Source organism: Punica granatum, chromosome 6 (genome assembly GCF_007655135.1).
Source record: "Punica granatum isolate Tunisia-2019 chromosome 6, ASM765513v2, whole genome shotgun sequence".
Taxonomy (NCBI): Eukaryota; Viridiplantae; Streptophyta; class Magnoliopsida; order Myrtales; family Lythraceae; genus Punica; species Punica granatum.
In genome coordinates, this window is record NC_045132.1 from 8,239,803 (window position 1) to 8,253,810 (window position 14,008).

The 14,008-nt window shown below is 39.2% G+C and overlaps 1 non-coding gene and 1 pseudogene across 1 annotated transcript; one reads left to right on the forward strand and one right to left on the reverse strand.

Annotated features, from left to right (window-relative positions):
* Positions 1-4,484: 4,484 nt before the first annotated feature.
* LOC116212562 lies at positions 4,485-4,591 on the reverse strand. The gene has a single exon (XR_004157874.1). It is a non-coding gene; the product is annotated as a small nucleolar RNA R71 (small nucleolar RNA).
* An 88-nt stretch (positions 4,592-4,679) lies between these two features.
* Positions 4,680-9,267, forward strand: LOC116212123 (annotated as a pseudogene).
* Positions 9,268-14,008: the final 4,741 nt, after the last annotated feature.

A 14,008-nucleotide genomic window follows, 5' to 3' on the forward strand; every position in this document is an offset into this window, starting at 1 on the left:
GCAATCATCCTCAGCGACATGGACGGAAACGAGAACACTCTTCCAGTCAATGCTGATGCTCTTAAGAAATATTATCCTTGATGGTGTTTCTGTTACCCCACTGTGGTTGTTTTCCTAATGCATATTACATTTTATCTTTTTTCGCATGTACAATCCCCAACACTTTTAATCTGGCTCACTCACATATTCCCTTCTTCAGCTCTTTCCCTTTCTCTGAGCTCTTTTCCTTTGAAAGAAAAAGAATGAATTTCCCGCTATGTTAAAAACCTCTTTGAGACGACCTAGGTAAAAATTAGGGAATGAGGGGCACGGTTTAAAATCCCGCAAGGGGGAACCGTGGCAAAAGGAGAGTGTGAAACAAGATCCTCGCTAGATTGAAAACCCACAAAGGGAGTTCTAGGCAAAAATTAGGGGACCTTTGGCAGCTCGACTATGAAATGACAGCTACACTCAGCGTGCGGCAACAACGAGTAGTGGTTGGTAGTTTTCGATGCAAGCAAACTCTCTTTGACTCTCCGAGCATGAGACTCATTTCGACATGTAGTCGAATCGTTGTATCTTTTATCTGGAGGATCCCAAAAATCCCTCCTCTTACCGTTATGCAAGTTCCACGAGTCATGCCCGCTCTAAGAAAGGCTTATCTTTTCAAATCATAATCTTGTGGGACATGACCACCATTTCAAACGGTCATTAAGTTCAAATCCCCAAAGCATTATTATTCAAACTTCTTTACACATCTTCATTATGGCTGTATGGTAGGACTGACAACAATTGTTAGTTCCCATGGTTTCATACGCAGGTATAAGGATGTAAACCCCAAAAGGTCTTTTCCTCTGACGAATGCATGCCTGTCTTATGCCAAGAACTCCAGCCTTAATCTGAAGAGAATCCTTCAGGATAGCACTCAACGCACTCAGTTGCATCACAAGCAGATGACAAACAACGAAGCATGTTGTCACAGCATTATTCGCAACACACACGGGGTTTTGGATCGATGAAACACAATGATTCCTTCCACACATCGTGCAACTCTCCAGCATTTGCATTTACTCTCTACAAGCATTTTCATTCTGCAATGCACTTTTCAATTGGCGTGCACCTTCTCAGGAACGCAATGCACCTTTTATTTTCGCAATGCACTTTTTAATTGGCGTGCACCTTCTCAAGAACACAGTGCACCTTTTATTTCCGCAATGCACTTTTCAATTAGCGTGCACTTTCTTAGGAACGCTGTGCACCTTTTATTTCTGCAATACATTTTTAATTGGCGTGCACCTTTTTAGGAAAGTAATGCACCTTGCAATCTGCCGAGCAAGCGCTCGTGCACCTTGCAACTCGCCGAGCAAGCGCTCGTGCACCCCGCAAGTCCATTGGGTAGACGTCTTTGAACCATGTAGTTCATTCAGTATGCACCTCGTGCATATTACAAACCCCCGGGCAAACGTCCATGCATCAGGCAACTTACTGGGTAAGCGTCCATGCCTCTTGCAGAAGCACTTTTAATTCGGCAATGCATTTTTCAATTGGCATGCACCTTCTCAGGAACGCAGTGCACCTTTTATTTCCGCAATGCACTTTTCAATTAGCGTGCACCTTCTCAGGAACGCAGTGCACCTTTTTATTTCCGCAATGCACTTTTCAATTGGCGTGCACCTTCTCAGGAACGCATTGCACCTTTTTATTTCCGCAATGCACTTTTCAATTGGCGTGCACCTTCTCAGGAACGCATTGCACCTTTTATTTCCGCAATGCACTTTTCAATTGGCGTGCACCTTCTCAGGAACGCAGTGCACCTTTTATTTTCGCAATGCACTTTTCAATTGGCGTGCACCTTCTCAGGAATGCAGTGCACCTTTTTATTCCTCAATGCACTTTTCAATTGGCGTGCACCTTCTCAGGAAAGCAGTGCACCTTTTCATTAAGCTCAGCACTTTTCATTAAACCTTGCACACCACATTTCTCTATCCACTAATCACCTTTCTTTATACATGCATTTCTTATTTATCAACGATGGTCCTGACCATGACTTGAGCAAGAATATAGAAAACGGCTCAACAGAGCAATAAATCACTATTAATCCTTAAGTCAGCGGAATCAAGTGGATGACACGCGCATGCAACAGAAGGACTCTAGGGGTCACCAAAAGGTAACAGAGCGACTAGAGAGCTCAACAACGTCCAAAACCAGCATTTTCACTATACCACGTGGACAGTCTTATTTTCCGATTGTTCGCTTGACCATCGGAAGATAGCTAATATTGGACTTCAAAAATCCACATCATTGCTAAACAGATGAAAAGTGTCTTCAAAAGCATTTTGCAAATCATCTGCTCTATACAAAATAACTTTCTGTATACAGACGATTTTTCAGTGGAAGTCCAAAAATGTTGGTTTCCCAGAGAAAAGTTAATTCCACATATCAGATGCAGTCATGCCCCACAAGCATACAAAGCATGAACAATGCTTCAGATTGTCTCTTGGAAGCCACACAGACACTTCAAATGACTTCCGAGTGACAAAACGTGCATACCCTTCTTCGGAAATGCATAACCGGAGACTGGTCTGACGGAATTACGACAAACGAAGTTCGCACTGCATTGCCCTGAAAACTTGATAAGGGCATATTATACTAATATTTTATTGTGTAATTCATGTTAAATTATTATTAATTTTATAGAAATTATAAGAAGTTGGTGCTTAATTATGTGTAATTTGATATTGTAGGTCTTTGAGGACTTAGATGGAATTACGAGCAATATTGAGGAGTTTTGCGCAATTTGGAGCCAACCTATATATTTCGGAAATCTTTTTTTGTTTTGGATATAAATACTCCTCATAACAAGAATAGGAAACCCTGGGGGGAGCCATCTTTCACCATTCTTTTAACCTAGAGAGTTTTTTTGATAGAGTCTTGTCTGGAGCCGTCACCTGGATCAATTGATTTGAAGCGAAGAATTGTGGAAGAGACAAATCCTTAAAGGAATTGTTGGGTTTTTATTTTAGGATTCAATATCTTGAGTTTACTGCTGAATATGAATTCTATTGCAACGACTCCTTTGAATTATAATTGTGTTTTCAATTCCATGATGTTCTAAGCTTCTCTTGTGGGAATATGATGAAACCCTAGGTAGCTAATATGATGATTGTCGCCATGTTATAGGATTAATAGATGTGTTAATGATTCATGATTGCAATTCCTATAATTTCAATTTTAATTCTTAATTGGTTATAATTGTTAGAAACACTATTGATACGGGAGTTGATATAGTGTTTGTTAGGAATTCTTGATTAGACTAATTAGTTAAATGCGGAAGCTGCGTTAATTAGTTTAATTAGAGATTATCCAGGGATTAATGCAATGTTTCTAGTTAGTTATTCGCTAAGACATTAGGGATAATTAATTTAGGGCATTAGACAATCATAGCACTGGAAGGTGTATGATTATAATTTAGAGTTCACTATTAATTAGAGATGCGGGAGCTGAATGATTAATTAGGGGTTTAAGACTTTAATTTTAAAGGCTTGATAAACTCACTTGAATAACCACATAGCTATTAATTTATATAACATGATGGCAATCTGATTAGTGAAACTATGGTGGATTCTGTTTTTCCCACTTTCAATTGATATATTTTCATACAATTCTCTTTCTGCTCTTTGTGACGATTTAGGTTGATTAGTAGTTAATTAGTTAATTCTCTCAATTTGATTGCTTAGATAACAATAGAATCTAATATAGGTTTAGTACTTAATTAATCCTCGTGGGATCGACACTCTATTCATCACTATATTACTTGATCTGACCCAGTATACTTGCTGGTAGAATTCGCGCTTATTTTTATATATATTTGCAGTGGATCAAGTTTTTGGCGCCGTTGCCGGGGATTAACTTAATATTAGACCACTTTTAGTTCTATTGTTAATTTAGGCGCACTTTACTGTGTGTTTATTTCTTGTTCTCTTTGCAAGTATTCTATGCGCAGGAGTAGAAGTGCTGAACTTCTACCATTAGATCCAGAGATAGAGCGCACCTTGCATCGGTTGAGAAGAGAGAACAGAAGAAGGGAAGAATTGTAGGCAATTGAGATGGCAGACGATGACATCAACCGCCAAATACAGGGTGCTGCTAGAGCACTTCGAGACTATGCAGTACCTACTATTATGGGTTCTGCGATTAGAAGGCCCACTATTCCAGCTAATAACTTTGAACTGAAGCTGGCACTCATCCAGATGGTTCAATCAAATCAGTTTGGAGGATATCCCAACGAGAGTCCTGATAAGCATATTGCAGGATTCCTCCAATACTGTAACACGGTAAAGATGAATAATGTCATTGATGATGTTATTAGATTACAGCTTTTTCCTTTCTCACTTAGGGATAAAGCGAGAGCCTGGTTCAACTCACTGCCCCAAGAGTCCATCACCACCTGGGCCGACCTTTCATCTAAGTTTCTCAGGAGATTTTTCCCACCAGTTAGGACTGCAAGATTGAGGAACGAAATCACTAACTTCACCAAGTTCAGTGGTGAATCACTTTATGAGGCATGGGAGAGATTCAAGGAGGCAATCAGAAAGTGCCCACATCACGGATTGCCAGATAATCTCCTAATTGAGGTATTCTATCTTAGCCTGGATGATACATTGAGGTCTCTAGTAGATGCTGCAGCAGGAGGCGCACTGATGGGTAAGAATTATGATGAAGCAAGTGCTTTGATAGAAGAGATGGCCTCCAGTGCACATAATTGGCAGAATGAGAGAAGCAAATCAAGAGTGGCATCAGTCAATGACATGGACACTATTGCTAATTTGACAACCCAATTTTCAGCTCTCACTACCCAGGTAAGTAAACTCACCTCAGCACATTCTTTTAATACTAATCAGGTTGCTTTTTGTGAGTTGTGTTCAAACTCTTGAATGCATGTCTGGAAATCCCTCAGCTTCATCCAATGGAGAGCAAGTGAACTTTGTCAACAACTTCCAACGGAGTAATCAAGGGCCTTATTCGAACACTTACAATCCAGGGTGGCGTAATCATCCTAATTTCTCATGGAGGAATGAGAATAATGCACTTAAACCGCCACCTGGATTCCAGAAGCAAGGCCCTGCTCAGAATGCTCCACCTCAACAGAGTCAATCGAGAATGGAAGAGCTCATGTTGAGCTATATGCAAAAGACTGACACCATGCTACAGAATCAACAAGCCACTATTCGAAACCTAGAGGGTCAAATTAGTCAGATTTCTCAACAATTGAGTACTAGACCATCAGGGTCTTTACCCAGCAACACTGAAGAGAACCCCAAGGGTGTCAATGCTATAATGCTGAGGAGTGGCAAGGAATTGGACACAGTCAACAGAAAAGCTCAAACTTAGGAGGAGAGTCCAGAGAAAGACAAAGGTAAGCAAAAGGTGGAGGAACCAAGGCAGAAGTCACTAGGGGTGAAACCGTATGTTCCTCCTGTCCCTTTTCCAGGAAGATTGAAGCAACAGCAGCTGGACACCCAATTTGCTAAATTCCTAGATGTCTTTAAAAAGCTGCAAATCAACATTCCATTTGCAGAAGCACTCCAGCAGATGCCTTCATATGCTAGATTCATGAAGGATCTGCTCACTAAAAAGAGGAAGTTTGATGGGAGTGAGCCTGTGATGCTTACAGGAGAGTGTTCTATGATTCTCCAAAAGGACTTGCCTAACTTACCACGCAAACAAAGAGATCAGGGGAGTTTCACTGTTCCTTGTACTATAGGGAATTTTCATTTTGAGAACGTTCTTATCGATTCAGGTGCAAGTATAAATTTAATGCCTCTGTCTATTTTCAGGAAACTTGGACTTGGAGAATGCAAGAAAACTCATATTACCTTGCAACTTACTGACAGGAGTATCAAATATCCAAAGGGTATTGTCGAGAATGTCCTAGTGAAGGTAGACAAATTCATATTTCCAGTCGACTTCATAGTCTTGGAGATGGAGGAGGACAGAGAGGTGCCCATGATCCTTGGCAGACCGTTCCTTGCAACAGGTAAAGCATTAATAGATGTGGAACAAGGTAAGCTCACTTTAAGAGTTATGAATGAACAAATAACTTTTAATGTTTATGATGCCATAAAGAAATTTGATGATGGCAAATCTTGTTACACCATTGATATTATTGATGAGCTTATCTCTGAGTCTGTGGAGGAGAAAGCAGGTGTGGATACAATGGAATCAGTCCTTAGGGATCTGGACGATTGGAGTGATGATGATGAGCATGAGGAAGAATCTGTGGAGAAGGTGTCAGAAATCAAGGCTCGCTACTATGAGGAGCTGGGCACCAGTGCGACAAAACCAGTGTCATCTTTGACACAGTCCCCGGTGCTAGAACTTAAACCATTGCCTAGCCATTTAAAATATGCCTATTTTTGAATAGATGATACTTTGCCAATAATTATCTCTTCTTCCTTGACAGGTGATCAGGAGCAGCAACTCCTAAGCGTGCTGAGAGAGCACAAGGAGGCAATAGGATGGACTATTGCAGATATCAAAGGGATCAGCCCTCTGATTTGCACTCACAGGATAATGTTGGAAGCCGAGTGCAAACCCACAGTGCAACCACAGAGGCGACTTAACCCAACTCTCAAAGAGGTAGTGAAGAAAGAAGTGCTTAAACTGTTGGATGCAGGTATTATCTATCCTATCTCAGATAGTAAATGGGTTAGTCCTATTCAAGTAGTGCCTAAAAAGGGTGGTATGATTGTGGTTAAAAATGAGGTCAATGAATTAATCCCGACTCGTACTGTGACTGGGTGGAGAGTTTGTATAGATTACAGGAAACTAAATGATGCTACCCGTAAAGACCATTTCCCCCTCCCCTTCATTGATCAGATGCTAGAAAAACTTGCAGGGCATGATTATTATTATTTTCTAGATGGTTATTCTGGTTACAATCAGATTCATATAGCACCCGAGGACCAGGAGAAAACCACATTCACTTGTCCCTATGGCACTTTTGCCGTTAGGAGAATGCCTTTCGGTCTCTGTAATGCACCTGCCACTTTCCAGAAGTGCATGATGTCTATATTTTCTGACATGTTAGAGAATTTTATTGAAATATTTATGGATAATTTCTCTGTTTTTGGGAAGTCATTTGAATCTTGTCTGACAAATTTAGGCTATGTGCTTAAAAGATGTAAGGAGACTAATCTACTTCTGAACTGGGAGAAATGTCATTTTATGGTAAGAGACGGTATAGTCTTAGGTCACAAGGTGTCAAAGAAAGGGATTGAAGTTGATCGAGCAAAAGTGGAGATAATAGAGAAGTTGCCACCACCCACTTCAACAAAAGGAGTAAGGAGCTTCTTAGGACATGCTGGCTTCTACAGGAGATTTATCAAGGACTTTTCTAAAATCTCTAGACCTCTTTGTAATTTACTTGAAAAAGATTCTGCTTTTGTTTTTAATGACAGTTGTTTGGAGGCATTCAATTTATTGAAGGAGAAACTCACTTCTGCACCAGTGATCGTTGCACCTAATTGGGAGCTTCCGTTTGAGCTGATGTGTGATGCCAGCGACTATGCTGTAGGAGCAGTACTTGGGCAAAGGAGAGGTAAGGTATTTCATGCAATATACTATGCTATTAGAACTTTAAATGAGGCTTAGAGAAACTATGCCACAACTGAAAAAGAGCTTTTAGCAGTCATATTTGCATGTGACAAGTTTCGGTCTTATCTGATAGGTTCTAAGATCATAGTATACACAGACCATGCTGCCCTGAAATATTTGTTTGCTAAAGCTGATGCTAAACCTAGGCTAATTCATTGGATTCTACTGCTGCAAGAATTTGACCTGGAAATTAGAGATACAAAGGGAACAGAAAATGTAGTGGCTGATCATTTATCCCGTTTGGAATCTGATTGTTTAGATTCACCCATTAATGAAAAGTTCCCTGATGAACAATTGCATGTAGTAGAAATCCAAGGATTACCTTGGTATGCTGATATAGTCAATTACATGGTTAGCAAAATCACACCATATGGTTTGTCATTTCAACAGAAAAAGAAATTTTTGCATGATGTGAAATACTATTTTTGGGACGAACCATATCTGTTTAAATGTTGTGCTGACCAAGTAATTAGACGCTGTGTGCCTGAAATTGAACAGCTTAGCATAATACAACACTGTCATTCTAAGGAAGCAGGAGGCCACTTTGGTGTGGAAAGAACTGCAACTAAGATCTTATCTTGTGGATTTTATTGGCCTAGAGTATTTCATGATTGCAGGAATTACATTATGTCTTGTGCTCCATGCCAAAGAACTGGCAATATTTCTAGGAGACATGAATTACCACAAAATAGCATTCTTGTAATTGAGCTTTTTGATGTGTGGGGAATAGACTTTATGGGTCCTTTTCCCTCTTCTTTTTCAAATAAATATATTCTTGTGGCTGTTGATTATGTTTCAAAATGGGTAGAAGCAGTTGCTCTACAAAGTAATGATGCCAGAGTTGTAATCAGATTTTTGAAAAAAAACATCTTTTCAAGATTTGGGGTACCTAGAGCCATTATAAGTGATGGGGGATCACATTTTTGCAATCGGCAATTTGAAAAATTATTATCAAAATATGGAGTTACTCATAAAATTGCCACCCCTTATCATCCACAGACTTGTGGACAGGTTGAGGTGTCCAATAGGGAAATAAAGCGTATCTTAGAGAAAACAGTCAATGCATCTAGGAAAGATTGGTCTTTAAAACTTGATGATGCATTGTGGGCTTACAGGACAACTTTCAAAACCCCCATAGGAATGTCCCCATACAAGATTGTTTATGGTAAATCATGTCACCTACCAGTAGAGCTTGAGCACAAAGCATACTGAGCCATAAAATACATTAACTTTGATTTACAAGCTGCAGGTGAAAAGAGATTGTTCCAGTTGAATCAGATGGCTGAGATGAGAGAGGAAGCATATGAAAATGCCAGGATATACAAGGAGCGAGCCAAGCGATGGCATGATAGGAACATCCTAAAGCGAGAGTTTTTGCCTGGTCAGAAAGTCCTATTATACAACTCTCGCTTGAAGTTGTTCACAGGTAAGTTAAAATCTCGATGGTCTGGACCATTTGTTATTTCTAATGTTTTTCCCTATGGTGCAGTTGAGCTGAAGTCAGAAGATGACCGCACTTTTAAAGTAAACGGTCATCTTCTCAAGCATTACTTTGAAGGAGAAAATATTGATGGTGATGCCACTACGATGGATCTAGCAAATTCGGTTGAAGAACTGGAAAAGTCAAACTAGCGACTATAAACTAAGTGCTTCATGGGAGGCAGCCCATGTCTGAGAGCTAAAGTCCCTGTCGGCTCTCAATTCTTTTGCTTCATTTGTTTTATTTTGATTTGCTGCTGGTTTGTACTTTATCAAGCACCCACTCATTGGGTAGACTTGTGATATTTGTTTTTTGACTGTTTTAGTTAAGATGGATTATCTGCTATTTTTGTTCTTTTTGTTGTTTTCTTTTTGTTTTTGAAGCCAGGGTGGATAACAACTGCTGACTCTCTCTATTGCTATACCAGTTGGAACTCCAATTGCTTCAACTTAATTTTTCGAAACCGGGGAAGTACTAGTATCTCTTTTTCTCTTATGTTCTTTATTTTTATTTTCGTTTTACTAGAGCTACATTAGGAACAGTGAGGACACTGTTTAATCTAAGTGTGGGGAAGGGAGATACTAAACAGATGGAGTATAAAATTGAGTATAGTGTTGATGTCTGAATTCTGTGATTTAACTTGTTACTCATGACATCTGATGCCTGTCTTTGTTGATAAATGGTTATACTTCCCTGTCACCTTGAACTATAATTGTCCTTAAGTTATCTGGCAATTGTTAGGCCAATTTTTTTTTTAATTTTTTTTTAATTATTGAAATCTAGAGATTGTACGAAGAATACTGTTGATAGCATTTGTTCAGGAATTGTTTGAAAAAAATTGACTCACTTAGGTGCCCTACTCACCACTATTGTGATTTTTGTACTTAGTTAAAATTAATTAGTCAAATCTTTAGAAATCAAATTTACCTAGTTTTTAGCCCTAGAGTTTGAAGTTTAAGAGTTGGTCAAGTCCTTAAGTGAAAAATAAACAGGTCTACTTCTAAGCAAAGTTAGTTAGTATATCCTCTTTTTAATTATTCTAATAGCACTTTAACATTTAGTGAAAGAGGTAGAAGAAGCTTTGTACTTAGTGATTCCTATAAAAGAAGTCTGAAAAGTGTTAGTGAGCATTCAAAAAAAAAAAAGCAAGCATGGCCTTTACTCCAATGACTCAAGAATTGAGTTATGAGTATCCTAACTTGAATGTTAGAGTGAGGAAGAGTTCGTAGGGGTCCCTTTAAAATCCGGTCACTTGGGTGATGAGCCCGGGATGTGCCGACTCAATGAACTCACTATAACGAGAAGAGCGGAAAGGCACAAGTTCAAACAAAAATTGGACTTGAAAAATAAAATTGCTTCTGAAACAAAAAGGAAAAATTGAATGCAAAAACAAAAAAATGAATTAAGACTTGTAATAAAAAGGAAGAAAACCTAGGGACGAAGCAGATACCATATGCTTTCACTACCTTGTTGACTTGCTTAGAGAGAAAATTATAGGGATCATATGCCTGCTAACAGCTATGAAGTTTAAATGTGTATTTTTCCTTATAGGACTGAGTATTTACTTTTGAAATAGAAATCTTAGGCTAAACGCTTGGATTAAAATTTGTTTTCTCTAGATTAGCTGGTTAATTTCAACTGTAGTACTCTGATCACATGTTTCCAGTTTGGTTTGAGCAGTGGGTACCACAAAATAGCGAGTCATGAATTGTGAGATATCAGATGCTTGAATTAGAGTACTATGATAGATTTCTTTCCTTGGTCTTATTTATTTTGCTTGAGGACAAGCAAAAGTTCAAGTGTGGGGAAGTTGATAAGGGCATATTATACTAATATTTTATTGTGCAATTCATGTTAAATTATTATTAATTTTATAGAAATTATAAGAAGTTGGTGCTTAATTATGTGTAATTTGATATTGTAAGTCTTTGAGGACTTAGATGGAATTACGAGCAATATTGAGGAGTTTTGCGCAATTTGGAGCCAACCTATATCTTTCGGAAATCTTTTTTTGTTTTGGATATAAATACTCCTCATAACAAGAATAGGAAACACTGGGGGGGAGCCATCTTTCACCATTCTTTTAACCTAGAGAGTTTTTTTGAGAGAGTCTTGTCTGGAGCCGTCACCTGGATCAATTGATTTGAAGCGAAGAATTGTGGAAGAGACAAATCCTTAAAGGAATTGTTGGGTTTTTGTTTTAGGATTCAATATCTTGAGTTTACTGCTGAATATGAATTCTATTGCAATGACTCCTTTGAATTATAATTGTGTTTTCAATTCCATGATATTCTAAGCTTCTCTTGTGGGAATATGATGAAACCCTAGGTAGCTAATATGATGATTGTCGCCATGTTATAGGATTAATAGATGTGTTAATGATTCATGATTGCAATTCCTATAATTTCAATTTTAATTCTTAATTGGTTATAATTGTTAGAAACACTATTGATACGGGAGTTGATATAGTGTTTGTTAGGAATTCTTGATTAGACTAATTAGTTAAATGCGGAAGCTGCGTTAATTAGTTTAATTAGAGATTATCCAGGGATTAATGCAATGTTTCTAGTTAGTTATTCGCTAAGACATTAGGGATAATTAATTTAGGGCATTAGACAATCATAGCACTGGAAGGTGTATGATTATAATTTAGAGTTCACTATTAATTAGAGATGCGGGAGCTGAATGATTAATTAGGGGTTTAAGACTTTAATTTTAAAGGCTTGATAAACTCACTTGAAACTCCTCGGGACCCGATTTGGGTCATGGTACCTCTTGATCACCCTTTATAGGAAGAGGCCGAGAGCTCCTTGAATCATTTCGGGACAAAGGAGGCTTCTTCCTCCCCTTTAAAGTCCGTTCTCGAATTTTGTGTAATTTGCAGTTTGCATTATCGTCGCAATCTCGCATGAAGAAGTTCTTTTCCAAGCAATATGCATGGATTCGCAATTCGGTGACCTTTTTGGGCCTATTAGGACCCGAGGGTATTTCGGTCACCTTTGGTCGAATTATCCTCGATCTTTCTTGACCCGTCTTGATCGCCGAATCACAAATCGTTTTCACAATTAATGCATTCGGCAACAACCTTAAGCATTAATTTCACGAACGGGTTAATCGGGACGCTAACGCGGTTAACTCATTTAATTTAAACAACTTTGTACGAATTGGACATTAATCTGTAACTCGCGACGACGAATTACAAAACGGTGTTAGTGCCTTTTTCAAACCTCATATGCTTTAAAATCCAAAACATGCAATACGAAATAACATGGACATCTAGGAGAAACTTGTGTGTTTTAACTTGAGTTTCACCTGACTTCAAGTAATTCAGGTCGAAATACATAAGTTCCTTTTAGACCACTTCCGGATAGATCGACCAAGTCTTTGGCTTTTACGGGGTTCTCGTACAACCCTGAAAGATCCAAAGAATTGGTCAATGTCTGTTACAGGCCGGAGTGGCCCGTATTGTGTTGTTTCCCTTTTCTGAAAATAAATTTTCAAATCAATGGCAAGAGCGTCATTGTATGATTTGGCGTCATACTAGCGTAGTTTAGGGTGTTAGTCAGGTATTTTGTATCAAAATACAATTACCTGACTAATCATTTCACTCAACCTAACCGAACACTAGAAATGGCTAGGTGGAACTCTAGGTTCCAAATCTAGAGTCAAAATATAAGTTTGGATGAATTAAGTGTCACAACACCGAATCACTGTAAAAGCAATCCACACACACGAAACTTGACTACGGACACCCGATATGTTAGGTTCTCAAGCCAAAGCTGAATGCTAAAACATTGGTACGTGCTTGTTTGTCTAGAGTAGGATTTGCATGCCAAAATACCTTGGATTAATAACTTGTTAAAACACGTACACTCGATAATAACAAACATCTTGTCTGTTATTAACATGTTGCGTGTTATCTTCAACACTTGTTTGTCATGCGGGGTCGAGCCTGATCCCTAGAACACATTACACTCAGGGTTCAACGCCCTAACCATCGATCACGGGGTTCAATACCCTAATCATCACTCACAGGGTCCAACGCCCTATTCAGTGAGAATGCATATCGAGTTTCAATTCTTCGGTTTTTTCCCTAAACTCACGGTGAGTTTGAGCGGAATAATAACCGAACGTGAGTTGACTGGAATTTGACCATTTGCAATTTGTATTTATTATTTTCGAGAGCATTGTAAGGATTTTATTTTGTACATTCATTCTGTAAGAATTCCAGTCGGTGAGCGAACGGTTCGAGGGTCGAACTAATCGAATCGGTCCAATGCTTGCCCAGACAAGAGTAATCCCAAGATTTCACGGTTCCAGTTCACGCAGGAATTCAAACATCATCGTTGGATGAAGTATAACGCAAGATTGTGAACCGATTCCCCGACACACGGATCTACTTCTCTCTCGGCTTCTCAACCGACATTGTTTAGTTCACCAAATTTTCGATGTCAAAACGTGTATGCCGAGCGCAGCCTAATTCACGTAGTAAATAAAAATAGCAAGCCTAGCAAACCAGAGTACCGAAAGGGCGTGCAGGATATAGGCCCGCACATAACATGAACCCCCGAACACAGACTTTCCAGTTCCGCACAGACCTATGCCTTAGCAAAACTAGGTTTTCCATACCCCTAGACTTGGGTAACTTATCGACCCTCGACTTTCGGGATGTAAAATGATAAGTGGCGACTTCTTCTCACGTATGTCCGTCACGCATCCCCACGGGAAGGTAGACACTCCCAAGTCGCGCGATCTAAAAGCGTGCGATGCGGGCTCCGACGAGAATCCACATTCGGCTCCGTACAGTGGCATGGTCATAGAAAATCATGTTAGTATATGCGGCAGAAGGACATCTTAGCACTCCCCCATTAGCAACTTGAGCAAATGCCATGT